The sequence below is a fragment of the Symphalangus syndactylus genome, chromosome 20 (assembly GCF_028878055.3).
Source record: "Symphalangus syndactylus isolate Jambi chromosome 20, NHGRI_mSymSyn1-v2.1_pri, whole genome shotgun sequence".
Classification (NCBI taxonomy): domain Eukaryota; kingdom Metazoa; phylum Chordata; class Mammalia; order Primates; family Hylobatidae; genus Symphalangus; species Symphalangus syndactylus.
Window position 1 is genome coordinate 53,352,515 of NC_072442.2, and position 12,699 is coordinate 53,365,213.

Consider the following 12,699-nt stretch of genomic DNA (forward strand, 5'->3'; position numbering starts at 1 on the left):
ACTAGGACAGCCCACTGTTTTAGTGACACCATTTTGATTGCACGTTGAATTTAACTAATGGAAGTATGTATTCTCATTGGGACATTTTACTGCAAAGGGGTCATTAAAGTTCATTAAAGAAACATTAGGTCATTAAAGAATGTGGAAAAGGCTGGGCGTGGTGGCTCACGCTTGTAATCCCAGCACTTTGGGAGGCCGAGGCGGGCGGATCACGAGTTCAGGAGATCGAGACCTCGGTGAAACCCCGCCTCTACTAAAAATACAAAAAAAAATTAGCTGGGCGTGGTGGCGGGTGCCTGTAGTCCCAGCTACTCGGAGAGGCTGAGGCAGGAGAATGGCGTTAACCTGGGAGGCGGAGCTAGCAGTGAGCCGAGATTGCGCCACTGCACTCCAGCCTGGGTGACAGAGCGAGACTCCGTCTCAAAAAAAAAAAAAAACAAAAAAAGAATGTGGAAAAAAGTGATGTAATACAGAGCAATGGAAACTATGCCTCCTGTCTTCCCTCAGCCAGGGCAGCTGGTGTCTAAAGGCCATCAGTGCTGTCTATGTACTTTCTGTCGTTCCATCATAGAAGGAGTGGCAGTGTGGCCACTGTTTCTCTCAAATGACTGTTCTGTTGCTGTGGTTTCTTCTGTCCAGAAATCCTGGCCTCACTATAACAAAACATTCGTTTTGGTTGAGCCCGGGACTGGGACTCAGGTACTGTTGGTGGGTGGAGATAGCCCTCACCACTTCCTCATCTTCTTCATTTTTCTTTAGCCCTTAGATGGCAGTGAGACCTGGGGAAGCCCCCCCTGCCCATTCATTATTTGGCTCCATCAGTTTAAGTGTAGGCAGGCAGCAGGACGTCTTCCCATAAATGGAGCTAAAACCAGGATTATGATCCCCACCATACTTAGGTTATAAAAATATACCAGATGGATCTAGGGTAGTACTGTACCAGGCCAGACTGCGTGCAGGAACAACAGTCCTAGTGAACAATTTATAGAGACAGGACAGGAAGTCAGGCTTAGCAACACAGACCATGTTTCTGGGGGCAGGGCTTGTCCCCAACGTGGGGACCATGTAGTTCTCAGCCAGTTAGTGAAAATGCCAGAATCCTGGATTCACTTCTGGCTACACTACAGGAATATTTGATGCAAAACCAGCAACAGTGCTTGAGGTGTATGTAGGGGCTACAAGGGTAGAAGCCTCTGGCAGCAGCTTGTAAGTGATCTTTCATTCATTCATTCTTTTACTTATTCATTCATTCATTCATTCATTCATTCAACTACTCATTTCACAAATACTTATTGAGGACTAGTGCTGTCTTCATAGGCTCAGGAGCTGTGGACAAGCATAAGAGATCCATTCTTTCATAGAACTTACAGTCTAATGGGAGAACTTGGACAACAGACAAGGAAACATGTACAAAATACCTAATTGCAGGGTGAGAGAGGGATTTTTAATGCCATCACCCCTAGGGGACATTTATACTGTTTGGAGAGGGAAATTCCTGATGGTACAAGGGTGGGGCCTCAGAGCATTTAATTTGGTCTAAATATAGAGCCTCTAGCACCCAGGGGCTTGGGGAGTTCCCCATCTGTGGTTCCTTTAGCATTGCACTTGTGTGTTTCTTCATTCTGATCATTTTCTGAAAAGCCATTTATTTATTTACATATTATTTATTTTTTTTAAACCCCCCCCCACTTTTTCCTTTTGCTTTAACTCCCCCACCCCAGCCCTGCTCTATTTATACTTTCTGGGTGTCAGTTTTGCACTTAAGTCTTTGAAAATTCAGGGTTGAGCCTCAGTTCTGACATCTAGGTGATAAGAAGTGCCCAGCTTCGCTCCTTTTTGTTATTTTTTATCAGTGCTGAAGCATCTGTCTCTCCACTGAAGTCTGTCTAGTCGGGTTGGTCCAATTTTCTCAAAAGTGGGCGCCCCCCAGGGGTCTTCAGGCTTGCTACCTGCTATAGTCTCATGTCTGCTCTCTTCCCTTTCCTTCCTAGAAGTTCTCTGGGATGCTTGCAGTGAGAAAAATGTCTGAGGGCAGAGGGACACCACATCCCCCATTCTGTCCAAAGACTCACCAACCAACTTCCTTTTCTCCTGTAACAACCACAGTGCCTTATGAGAGACAGAACGTACTGGTGATCCATTGCGGGCCATGGAAGTGTTTTGTGTGGACATATTATTACACCTCCTGGTGTTTGAAAAGGCAGGGCAGATAATGTTCAAAAGAAAACTTTAGACAAATTAAACTTAACAGAGTGTAACTGAGCAAAGCACAATTTGTGAACTAAGCAGCTCTCAGAATCGGAAGAGGTTCAGAGAGCTCCTTCCAGCAGGCAGCATTTACGGAAAGAAAAGGAAGTGAGGTGCTTATACAGCTGGATGGGTTACAGCTGGGTTTGCCTTATTTGGGTGGCGTGTGATCAGTGCAGCCTGTGATTGGTGAAGCTCAGCTGTTGTGATTGGCTGAGACTCAGCTGGTTGTTACAAAAAAAAATACTCCTAGTTACGCTTTCAGTTTGTTTAAGTACTAAGTTAGGTTGCAGTTTGTTAAGTAGGAACATGGGTATAGATGCTGCCTGAGGTCAAACTCACTTTATCCTGTCCAGAACAGGCCGTTTTGGTCAGTAAGGTTGTGACCAGTAAACAAGTCCTGCTGGACCTCAAAACCAATAAAGCCAAAGACCACAAACTCTGTTGAGTGTGACTCGCTATTTGGAGTATGTTACACTCCCACCGTTGAGTGTGTACTTTCGCTTTGCAATAAAAGCCTCTTTATTTTTGCTTTGATTCATCCTTGAATTTCTTCCTGTGACGGTGCCAAGAACCTGGGCAAGAAGCTGGGGTGAAGTCTCACCAGCGTTCGGAGACCCACCAAGCCCACCAGCATCATAGGAACCTCTGTTGAGCCCTGTGTTCAGTGCACCGGAGGCCTGGTGGTTGTCCCTGTGTGTCCGGAATTGGTGGGTTCTTGGTCTCACTGACTTCAGGAATGAAGCCGCGGACCCTTGCGGTGAGTGTTACAGCTCTTAAGGTGGTGCGTCTGGAATTTGTTCCTTCTGATGTTCGGATGTGTTCGGAGTTTCTTCCTTCTGGTGGGTTCACTGGTCTCGCTGGCTTCAGGAGTGAAGCTGCAGACCTTCGCGGTGAGTGTTACAGCTCATAAAAGCAGTGTGGACCCAAAGAGCGAGCAGTAGCAAGATTTATTGCAAAGAGTGAAAGAACAAAGTTTCCACAGTGTGGAAGGGGACCCGAGCGGGTTGCCGCTGCTGGCTCGGGCAGCCTGCTTTTATTCTCTTATCTGGCCCCACCCATGTCCTGCTGATTGGTAGAGCCCAGTGGTCTGTTTTGACAGGGTGCTGATTGGTGCGTTTACAATCCCTGAGCTAGACATAAAGGTTCACCACGTCCCCATCAGATCAGTTAGATACAGAGTATCCACACAAAGGTTCTCCAAGGCCCCACCAGAGCAGCTAGATACAGAGTGTGGATTGGTGCACTCACAAACCGTGAGTTAGACACAGGGTGCTGATTGGTGTGTTTGCAAAACTTGAGTTAGATACAGAGTGCCGATTGGTGTATTTACAATCCTTGAGCTGGACATAAAGGTTCTCCAAGGCCCCACCAGAGCAGCTAGATACAGAGTGTAGATTGGTGCATTCACAGACCCTGAGCTAGACACAGGGTGCTGACTGGTGTATTTACAATCCCTGAGCTAGATAGACATAAAGGTTCTCCACATCACCACCAGACTCAGGAGCCCAGCTGGCCTCACCCAGTGGATCCTGCACCGGGGCTGCAGGTGGAGCTGCCTGCCAGTCCCGTGCCATGGGCTCGCACTCCTCAGCCCCTGGGTGGTCGACGGTACTGGGCGCCATGGAGCAGTGGGTGGTGCTCGTCGGGGAGGCTCGGGCTGCACAGGAGCCCATGGAGGGAGTGGGAGGCTCAGGCATGGCGGGATGCAGGTCCCGAGCCCTGCCCCATGGGAAGGCAGCTAAGGCCCGGTGAGAAATCGAGCGCAGCGCCGGTGGGCTGGCACTGCTGGGGGACCCAGTACACCCTCCGCAGCCGCTGGCCCGGGTGCTAAGCCCCTCATTGCCGGGGGCCGGCAGGGCCTGCTGGCTGCTCTGAGTGAGGGGCCCGCCAAGCCCACGCCGACCCGGAACTCCAGCTGGCCCGCAAGCGCCGCATGCAGCCCCGGTTCCCACTCGCGCCTCTCCCTCCACACCTCCCCGCAAGCTGAGGGAGCCGGCTCCCGCCTTGGCCAGCCCAGAAAGGGGCTCCCACAGTGCAGCGGTGGGCTGAAGGGCTCCTCAAGTGCTGCCAAAGTGGGAGCCCAGGCAGAGGAGGCACCGAGAGCAAGCGAGGGCTGTGAGGACTGCCAGCACGCTGTCACCTCTCACCTGCCTGCTGCTGATGCATCGTGTGGCCTTGGTTAAGTCCTTTGTTAAAAGACTCCTCTTCTGCAGCTGAGTGACCCTGGTTTCATGGCCCCCTTCCCATTACAGCTGCCATCACGGTTCATAGGCGGTCCACCGACTGTGAGGCCTCAGTCACCATAATGATCTTCTAAGCCAAATCCATCATTCTATGTCTGTAGATAGAGAAACAGACTCCAAGAATATGCAACTCACACTCGCAGGGCAAGTCAGTAACAGATGTGCTAGGCACTGTTTTAAACCCAAGAAACAAGACATAGGAGCTTGCTCTCTCTCTCTCTCTTTTTTTTTTTTTTTTTTTTTTTACTAATTCCGCCACTGGTTTTATTCTTAGACCACTGATGGTCACTGGAAATGGGAGCGAACAGGGGGTTACCTGGACGTGGGCAATTCTCAAAACAACTCATTCAGAAAGCCTTGTTCAGTACACTGCTGACACTCACCTTCATTACCCAGTTGCTGTCTTTAGGAAGATGTACTGCAGGAAAAAACGTGCTGAGCACGAAGATTTGTCATGAAACGCATGCTTAATTGTCTCATCTTTCTATGCCAGGTAACCCCCAAATGCATGCTATGAAATGAACGCTGCCTCTTCCTCCTTCCTATGTGGTGGGGCAGTGTTGGAATATTGAGGGAGGAGAACCCTGTGAGCTGCTGGGGGTGCGACCTTTCAATCTGGCCTTTACACCCTGCCTTTCTGGCTCCCTATATTTAACCCCTCCGGTCACAATTTCCTAATCCTTAAAATGTGTGGGTCAGGCTCCTCCCGCTGCTACAACTTTCTAAGTGGTGGTATTGCACTGTGCCAAATAAATGGAATAAATCAACATTTGCTCTTAAGACACGAGACCTCTGCTCTGTGGTTCCTTACAGGAGAAGTTTAAATGTTCATGTTAAGAACAAAGTCCAAAGAGGAGCTAAATGCTAGCTTCTTATAAATGGCCCTGCAACACTGGGAGCAGAATTTAAGGCAAGAATGTGGAGCCATGTTTACTTCTCCACAGCCAGTTGTTTTAACAAGGTGCAGGTCTGAGTAGAGAAAAGGCAAAGCCCAAATTTGGCTACATTTCTTTGGCAGACATTATGAGGCAAACAGTCTTCTAATTTATAGCAGCCCACTACTCAACACCTTGGATTCATTGTAACCAAGTGCTGGGATGGAAATACAATGCCCTGCCCTCTTTCCCTCTACCCCCACTCACTTCCTCCATCTGCTTATAAAATTCACTTCTAAGCACATAAAATCCATTAATGTCTCTAGGAGTTGGCTTGTTTTTTAATCAAGATAAATATGGACAACTTCAGAACAATTAGAAAGGTACTGGGTAAAAATGACTTCAACATATAAAATTCATTAATAGTGTATTATAGGCAGAGCCAATCTGTACAGCTATCATATTCTTCAATGACCCACTCTATAAATGCTGGCTTTAGTGTTTTTCTAATGTTGTTAATTTATCTATGGCTGTCACTCCGGGGCTGTTAACTTTGAACAAATGAGTGGTATTAATCACTAAGGGCCATTAGATGCCAAAGCCTGGTGTTAAATCAGCCCAGGAGTGGCACGTGTAAGCATCTTCAAAGTAAATTTTAAAAACTGCTCTAGCAGTTGAAGTTTGTCACTGCAATGGGATTTGATGCTTTGGGTGTTGTAAACATGAGGGAACCCGGAACAGGCTGGAGAGGTCAATGTTGTTGCGAGCCAGGACTGGAAAAGGGGCAGAGCTGGGAACGTTGTCTCATGCCTGGTACTTGCTGTCTATGGGATACTCACTATTGACTGTCAACTCAATACGTTGTGATGATGGATTCTGCAGTGAAAATTCCCATGAAGAATGGAGGAAGCTCAGAGGTGTGGCAGGCCGGGCAGGTGACAGGAATAGGTGTATTAGAGCAGGTGTGCCTCTGAGTGCCAGGGAGTCTGGTGGATTGTGGAGCTCTGACTATCTTGTAGCCTAAGGGGCACAGCCATACTCACACCCAGCAGGCTGTCACCATGGAGTGTGAGCTCGATGGTGCAAGTGGGATCTTGAAACCCATTATTTCTGTATGAAAATTCTCAATTTTGGAAAAGCTGGCTGGCTTCAATCTGAGAAAAAAGAACACCACGTGGGCTTTATGAAACTTGTTTGGGGACAATAACTGGTCCAACTTGTGATCTCCAACATCTCTTGCTTAGGGTCCCGGAAGAGTAGATGTTGACTCAGGAGGACATTCTTTTCTGACTGCTTACTGAGAGAGGTTGTAAAGAGGGGGATCACGGGCTGTCTTAGCTGTCTTATGTAGGATACGTATTTTCTAAAAGCCAGTTCAGATGAATGAGTGAGTGCAAAATTTGATTCTCTAATTCCCAGGTTTAGAAACTCAATTATTACCAATTTACTCAAGAGCTAGTGTAACCAAACTCCACTCACACACATACACACACTCTTTCCACACACACACCAATATGATATTTGCTGCTGTAGTTCTAGGATCCTTTTCCCTGCACTGTGATTGCAATTTGTATAACTACAACTGAGTCAACATCGGTGCATATTAAATGACTACGCTTGGGTGAACCAAATTCAGGTACGCATATAAACAACTATAACTCATTGTCCAGTTCATTGTAAAAATTGTAAGAGACAATATTAGGCTAGAAATACACAGAATTATATGTTCAAAATATTATATATCTCTATGTATATCTGCAGATTTGTATTATCTCCTTGGAATTGATTTATGCAAATGTGAATATATTATATACATATGTATATTATCTAGAACTATATTTCTAGATTTAAAATATATATGTATTAATAGCGTGATATTATCTTATTGGAATTTATGAAAACAGGAATATACTACACACATATTTACATTTTGAATTTGCACAAAGAATTTCAGAAAGAGAATACCTGTTTAAGTGTGTAGATGTGTGTGGGAGCAGAAATGGGGTAGATGATCAGGGAGGAAGCAAGGCTTTTTGTTATATATTTTAAAAATCATTTTGACTTATGAGATTTTTTAATAGTATTACCTATTCAAAAAGAATAAAATTTTCATTTTAAATAACCTAAATGTAGCAGTGAATCAAATTCAGTGAGAAGTAGGGAGTGGTTCTCAGCCCTGGCTGTACATTAGAATCACCTGTGGAGGTTTAAATCCTTATGCCTGATGCCTTCACTACATCCCACACTAATGAAATCAAAATCTTCAGAGCAAGGACCAGGCATCGATGTTTTTTACAGTCCCTCACGTGATTCCAATGTGCCCTCAAAGTTGGGAACCACTGAATAATACCAAATGTTAAAAAATGTTAGATACTTAAAAAAAAATTCTTACCCATAATGGTTTAATCAAACCCTGGTTTTTCTTAGCAATACTAAGTACGAAACATATTGAAACTCTTGTTGCAGGCAGAAGCCATTTATGGAAAATAGCAGTGCTCATACTTGGGAGTTCAGAGGAGCTTAGCTTCAACAACCCACAAAGTCATCAGCCTTTGATTCCCTCCTTTTACTAGTTGGTGACAAAATCTCATGCCAAATTCTAAGTCATCTTCTACTCCTTTGAACATAGGTTTGAACACAGGGGAAGCTGGCTTGCTAGTCTGCCCACTACTTCATGCTTCTCATAGCTAGGTCATTGGAGAGCTATGTGCACCATTTATTCCCCTTATTAGTGATGTTCAACTTTTAATGAACCTAAACATAATCTGAAGAAACTGTTATAAATGCACGTTTCCTGTTGAACCTTCAGGATTCTGACTCCGTAGTTCTGGCTTGCAGATCCAGAATATGATTTTTTTTTTTTTTTTTTTTGAGATAGAGTCTTGCTCTGTCACCCAGGCTGGAGTGCAGTGGCGTGATCTTGGCTCACTGCAACTCCGCCTCCCTGGTCCAGGCAATTCTCCTGCCTCAGCCTCCTGAGTAGCTGGGATTACAGGCACGAGCCACCACGCCTGGCTAATTTTAGTATTTTTAGTAGAGACGGGGTTTCACCATGTTGACCAGGCTCGTGATCTGCCCACCTTGGCCTCCCGAAGTGCTGGGATTACAGACGTGAGCCACTGCGCCTGGCCAGGAATATGAATTTTTAAGTTCCTTCAGGTGAGTCTGATACAGGTGGTCCAAGGATCAAATCCAACTATCAGAAGGCAGCGGTGTGCTGGAACTTGTTCATACTGGCTCCTGAGAGTCAATTCTTATACATGCAGGAATTTTGTGAGCCAGTGGTTATCCTGTGGGTAGCTTTAAATTAGCTACCCCCATGTTAGAGGAAGCATTTACACCATGGAAATTGGTAAAGGCTAAGACTCAGGGTGTGTGTTTATTTGTTTCTGGAGAGCAGTATTACCAACACATTAGTAGCATTAAATCATGTTATTTTGGTTTTTGGCTTAATTGCTTTTAGATTTCGCTTTTTGGGGTAGCTTTTTATTTTGAAATAATTATGAATCCACAGGAAGTCACAAAAATATTAGAGTCCTATGATCCCTTCACCCGGGTTTCCTCAATGGTAACATCTCTTATGGCTGTTAATACAGTATCAAAACCAGGAAATTAACATTAGTACAGTATTGTCAATTAGATTAAAAGCCTTTTCCAGTTTTCACTAGTTTTTGCCAGGGCTCATGTGTGTGTGTAGAACTGTTTCATCACCACAAAGGGATTGCCTTATGCTGTCTGTTTATAGTCACACCCATCCCTCTACCTCTGTCCCTTGGTAAAGGAACACACACATCTGTTGTCTACAGTTTTGCCCTTTTGATAATGCTATATAAATGGAATCATATAGAATATAATTTTGGATACATTTTCCCCTAAGCATGATGCCCTTGAGATCCAACCCAGTTGTGTATATAACTAGTTCCTTTCTTGGCTGCGCAGTATTCTCTTATACAAATATACTGGAGTTGATTTTGTCATTCACTTAGTGAGGGACATTTGGGTTGTTTCTAGTTTTTGTCTACTATGAATAAAGCTGTGGTGAATATTTGTGCACAAATTCTTGTGTGAACATAACTTTCCATATCTATGAGATAAATGCCCAGAAGTGTGAGTGCTGGGTCATATGTTCAGTGCATATTTACTTTGATAAGAAACTGTCAAACTATTTTCCGTAATGGCTGTACCATTTTTGCATTCTCACCATCAGTGTGTGAGGGATAGTTTTCCCCTGTGCTCACCAGCATTGGGTGTAATCACTGTTTTTTTTTTTTTTTTTTTTTTTTTTGCTTTAGCTATTCTAATAGATGTGTGCTGGTATAGTGTGTTAGGCCATTCTTGTGTTCCTATAAAGAAATACCTGAGACTGAGTAATTTATAGAGAAAAGAGGTTTACTTGGCTCATAGTTCTGCAGGCTGTGCAACAAGCATGGGGCTGGCATTTGCTTGGCTTCGGGAGAGTCCTCAGGGAGCTTTGACTCGTGATGGAAGGTAAAGGGGAGAAGGTGCATCATGTTGCCAGAGCAGGAGCAAGAGAGAGAGTGGGGTTGGGAGGTGCCACACACTTAAACAGCAAGATCTCCTGAGAATTCACTCAGCACCAAGCTATGAGAGATATGTCCCCATGACCCAAAGCCTCCCACCAGGCCCTACCTCCAACACTGGGGATTACATTTCCACGTGAGATTTGGTAGGAACATATATTGAAGCTATATCATACAATATCACGGTTTTTTTGTTTTTGTTTTTGTTTTTGTTTTTTTGACGGAGTCACGCTCTGTCGCCCAGGCTGGAGTGCAGAGGCACAATTTCGGCTCACTGCAAGCTCTGCCTCCCGGGTTCACACCATTCTCCTGCCTCAGCCTCCTGAGTATCTGGGACTACAGGTGCCCACCACCATGCCCGGCTAATTTTTTGTGTTTTTAGTAGAGACGGGGTTTCACTGCGTTAGCCAGGATGGTCTCGATCTCCTGACCTCGTGATCTGCCCACCTCGGCCTCCCAAAGTGCTGGGATTACAGGCGTGAGCCACTGCGCCCTGCCATGAATCATATTCTTAAAATGCAGATTCATATTCAGCAGGTCTGGAGTTGGCTTCAGATTTTTCATATCTAACTAGCTTTCCCTGGATGCTAAGGCTGATAGTCCAAGAACCACATTTTGAGCAACCAAGTTTTAGAGTTCAGTACTCCTCTGTCTGATATATCTGATCACAGGAACTAAAAAACAAATTGTATCTTTACTTCCCCCAGGAAAAAGAAGACCTAGATTTGAAGCCATCACTATAACACATGGATTGACTTATGCTTGGCATTTTTGTGTACTTATTTACCTTGGTTCTAGTTCTCTACTTTTATTTCTAGATTTTATTTCCATAAATGTATTCTTGTAAATTTCCTCAGACCTTTTCTAGAACAAAGTACACTCTAAAAAAAATAAACCATCAAGTTTGAAAGGGAGGTTTTCTTTGTCCTGTGGACTCAGCGTACATGCTGGGATGGTGTGTTTCCATTCAGGAAGTGGTTTCTTCCACGTGTGTTTTTGATTATGTTTCTGTCAATGTCTTTTTAAGTCATTTTGTACAACTGTGAATGTTCTGCTTCACCAAACTAGGTGATAAGTTTTCTGGGACAGGGACTGTGTCTTTAATTTCTTTTACAATCTCTTACTGATCCCGGAACACTAGTCTGCACCTGGGTAGTGCTGGTGGTGGTGGACAGTGGGGAAACAGGGTTGAATACGGCTCTCTAGGAAACACATGACATTGACAAGGCAGCACATGTTCCTACCAGCTTGCAGGACTTGACTCTGACCAGCTGTGCTCTACAGTTGCCTCAAAGCTGCTTGCTTGGAATGATTAGGATTGCTGGCTCAAAAGACCAGTCCTCAAGGGCTCTGTGGGCACAGGAGCAGGCGATTACATTTGAAGCCCTTTGAGGGGAAATCCTTAACACCCAGGAGGTTTTCAGGACAGACATTCCTCTTTGAGGCTCTTCCACCCATACAGGCAGGAACTGTGGGGTCAGTGTAGCCAGAAGGAACTGAGTGACTGATGTGTTTCTGGATTGCAGGGAACTTGACACCACAGCCAACACCGTGGCCAGATGCCTCAAGGCGAGACAGGGATATGGCATCCTATAGGCACGGATTCCTAGGGGATGAGATCAATCTGTGTTGGAGCTGCCATCCCAGAGGCCAGCATGCTGGCTCCCAACTCTGCAAAGCCTGCATCCCAGTGTGCGTGAGCTGGCCAGGAAGAGGCTTGTCCCACCCTTAAACTAAGTGCAAAACTTTCTTGGGATTTACACTCCTTATCTCGTCTTCCCCTCTTTCCATTCTCATTGCCCTGCCTTCTGGACCAATGCATTTGTTCTCTTACTGGTCCCTTCATCTCCAGTGTCACATCATCCCAACACATTCTCCAAACTGCTGATGGGTAATGGACCCAAAGCGCAAGTCTGGCCTTGTCAAATGCTTTAAGTTCTTTAGAGATCCTATGATGAGATCCACACTCCTTAGCTTGACTTACAAGGCCTTTTGGCATTAGACTCAGCCCTTATGCCTACTTTCCTCTCTTTCTCTCTCATCTTTCTCATACACCCTTTTCTCCAGACCCACTGAGCTGATCATCTGCAGATGTGCTAAGCTTTTTCCTCTTCGTCCTTTCATAGGTCCTGTTCTTGGTCTAGAATGTCCTTCCCTCCTTGATTTCCTAGGTGACTCATTATTTTTAACTCTAAACCTAAAACAGATGTCACCAGTTAGCCCAGATGAGGGGCACGCTGTGCTTTCTCAGCATCCTACGTCAACCTGGATCTTGGCACCAATCCCACTGTTTTATAGTCTGAGAACTTCTTGGTCTTGCAGAGTCTATTATCATGCCTTATACATGCAATCTAACTATGCACAGGGTTTGTAGCCTGGGATGTCTCAAACAATAGTAAAATAAATCATTGCCGCCTGAGTTGCTGGCTGAGTATGCAATGTCTGAGTTTGCAATGATTCAAGTGAGCCACTACAAAGAAGGGACGCTACAATGAAATTAAGGACAAGGCTTAAGGATCGTCTTCTTTACTTCCGTGGATGTGAATAGGGATTAGATAGGAAACAAAACAAAACAGAACCCAGGCAGCCTCTCCAGCAAGGTCTTCTCTGAAAGTACTTGTCGCTCGGTTTATCAAGAAAAAAGTGCTGCTTTTGTCTCAGACGTCTGACGTCTGAGTTGGCTTGGTCTCTGGGATTCCTAGAGGGTGGCTACACTGCGGAACAGAGATGTTACTGCAAAATTCTTCTTTCTAGAACAGCCATGGTGATGGTTACCAGTAGGTCCTCTAC

General features: G+C 45.1%; 1 long non-coding RNA gene across 1 annotated transcript in view; it reads left to right on the forward strand.

The window, feature by feature from the left end:
* The first annotated feature begins 2,252 nt into the window (after positions 1–2,252).
* Positions 2,253–12,699, forward strand: part of LOC134735255 (uncharacterized) — a 30,624-nt gene continuing 20,177 nt past the window's right edge. The window contains exon 1 of the long non-coding RNA XR_010118243.1: positions 2,253–3,007. This is a non-coding gene — a long non-coding RNA (uncharacterized lncRNA). The remainder of the gene's footprint in view (positions 3,008–12,699) is intronic.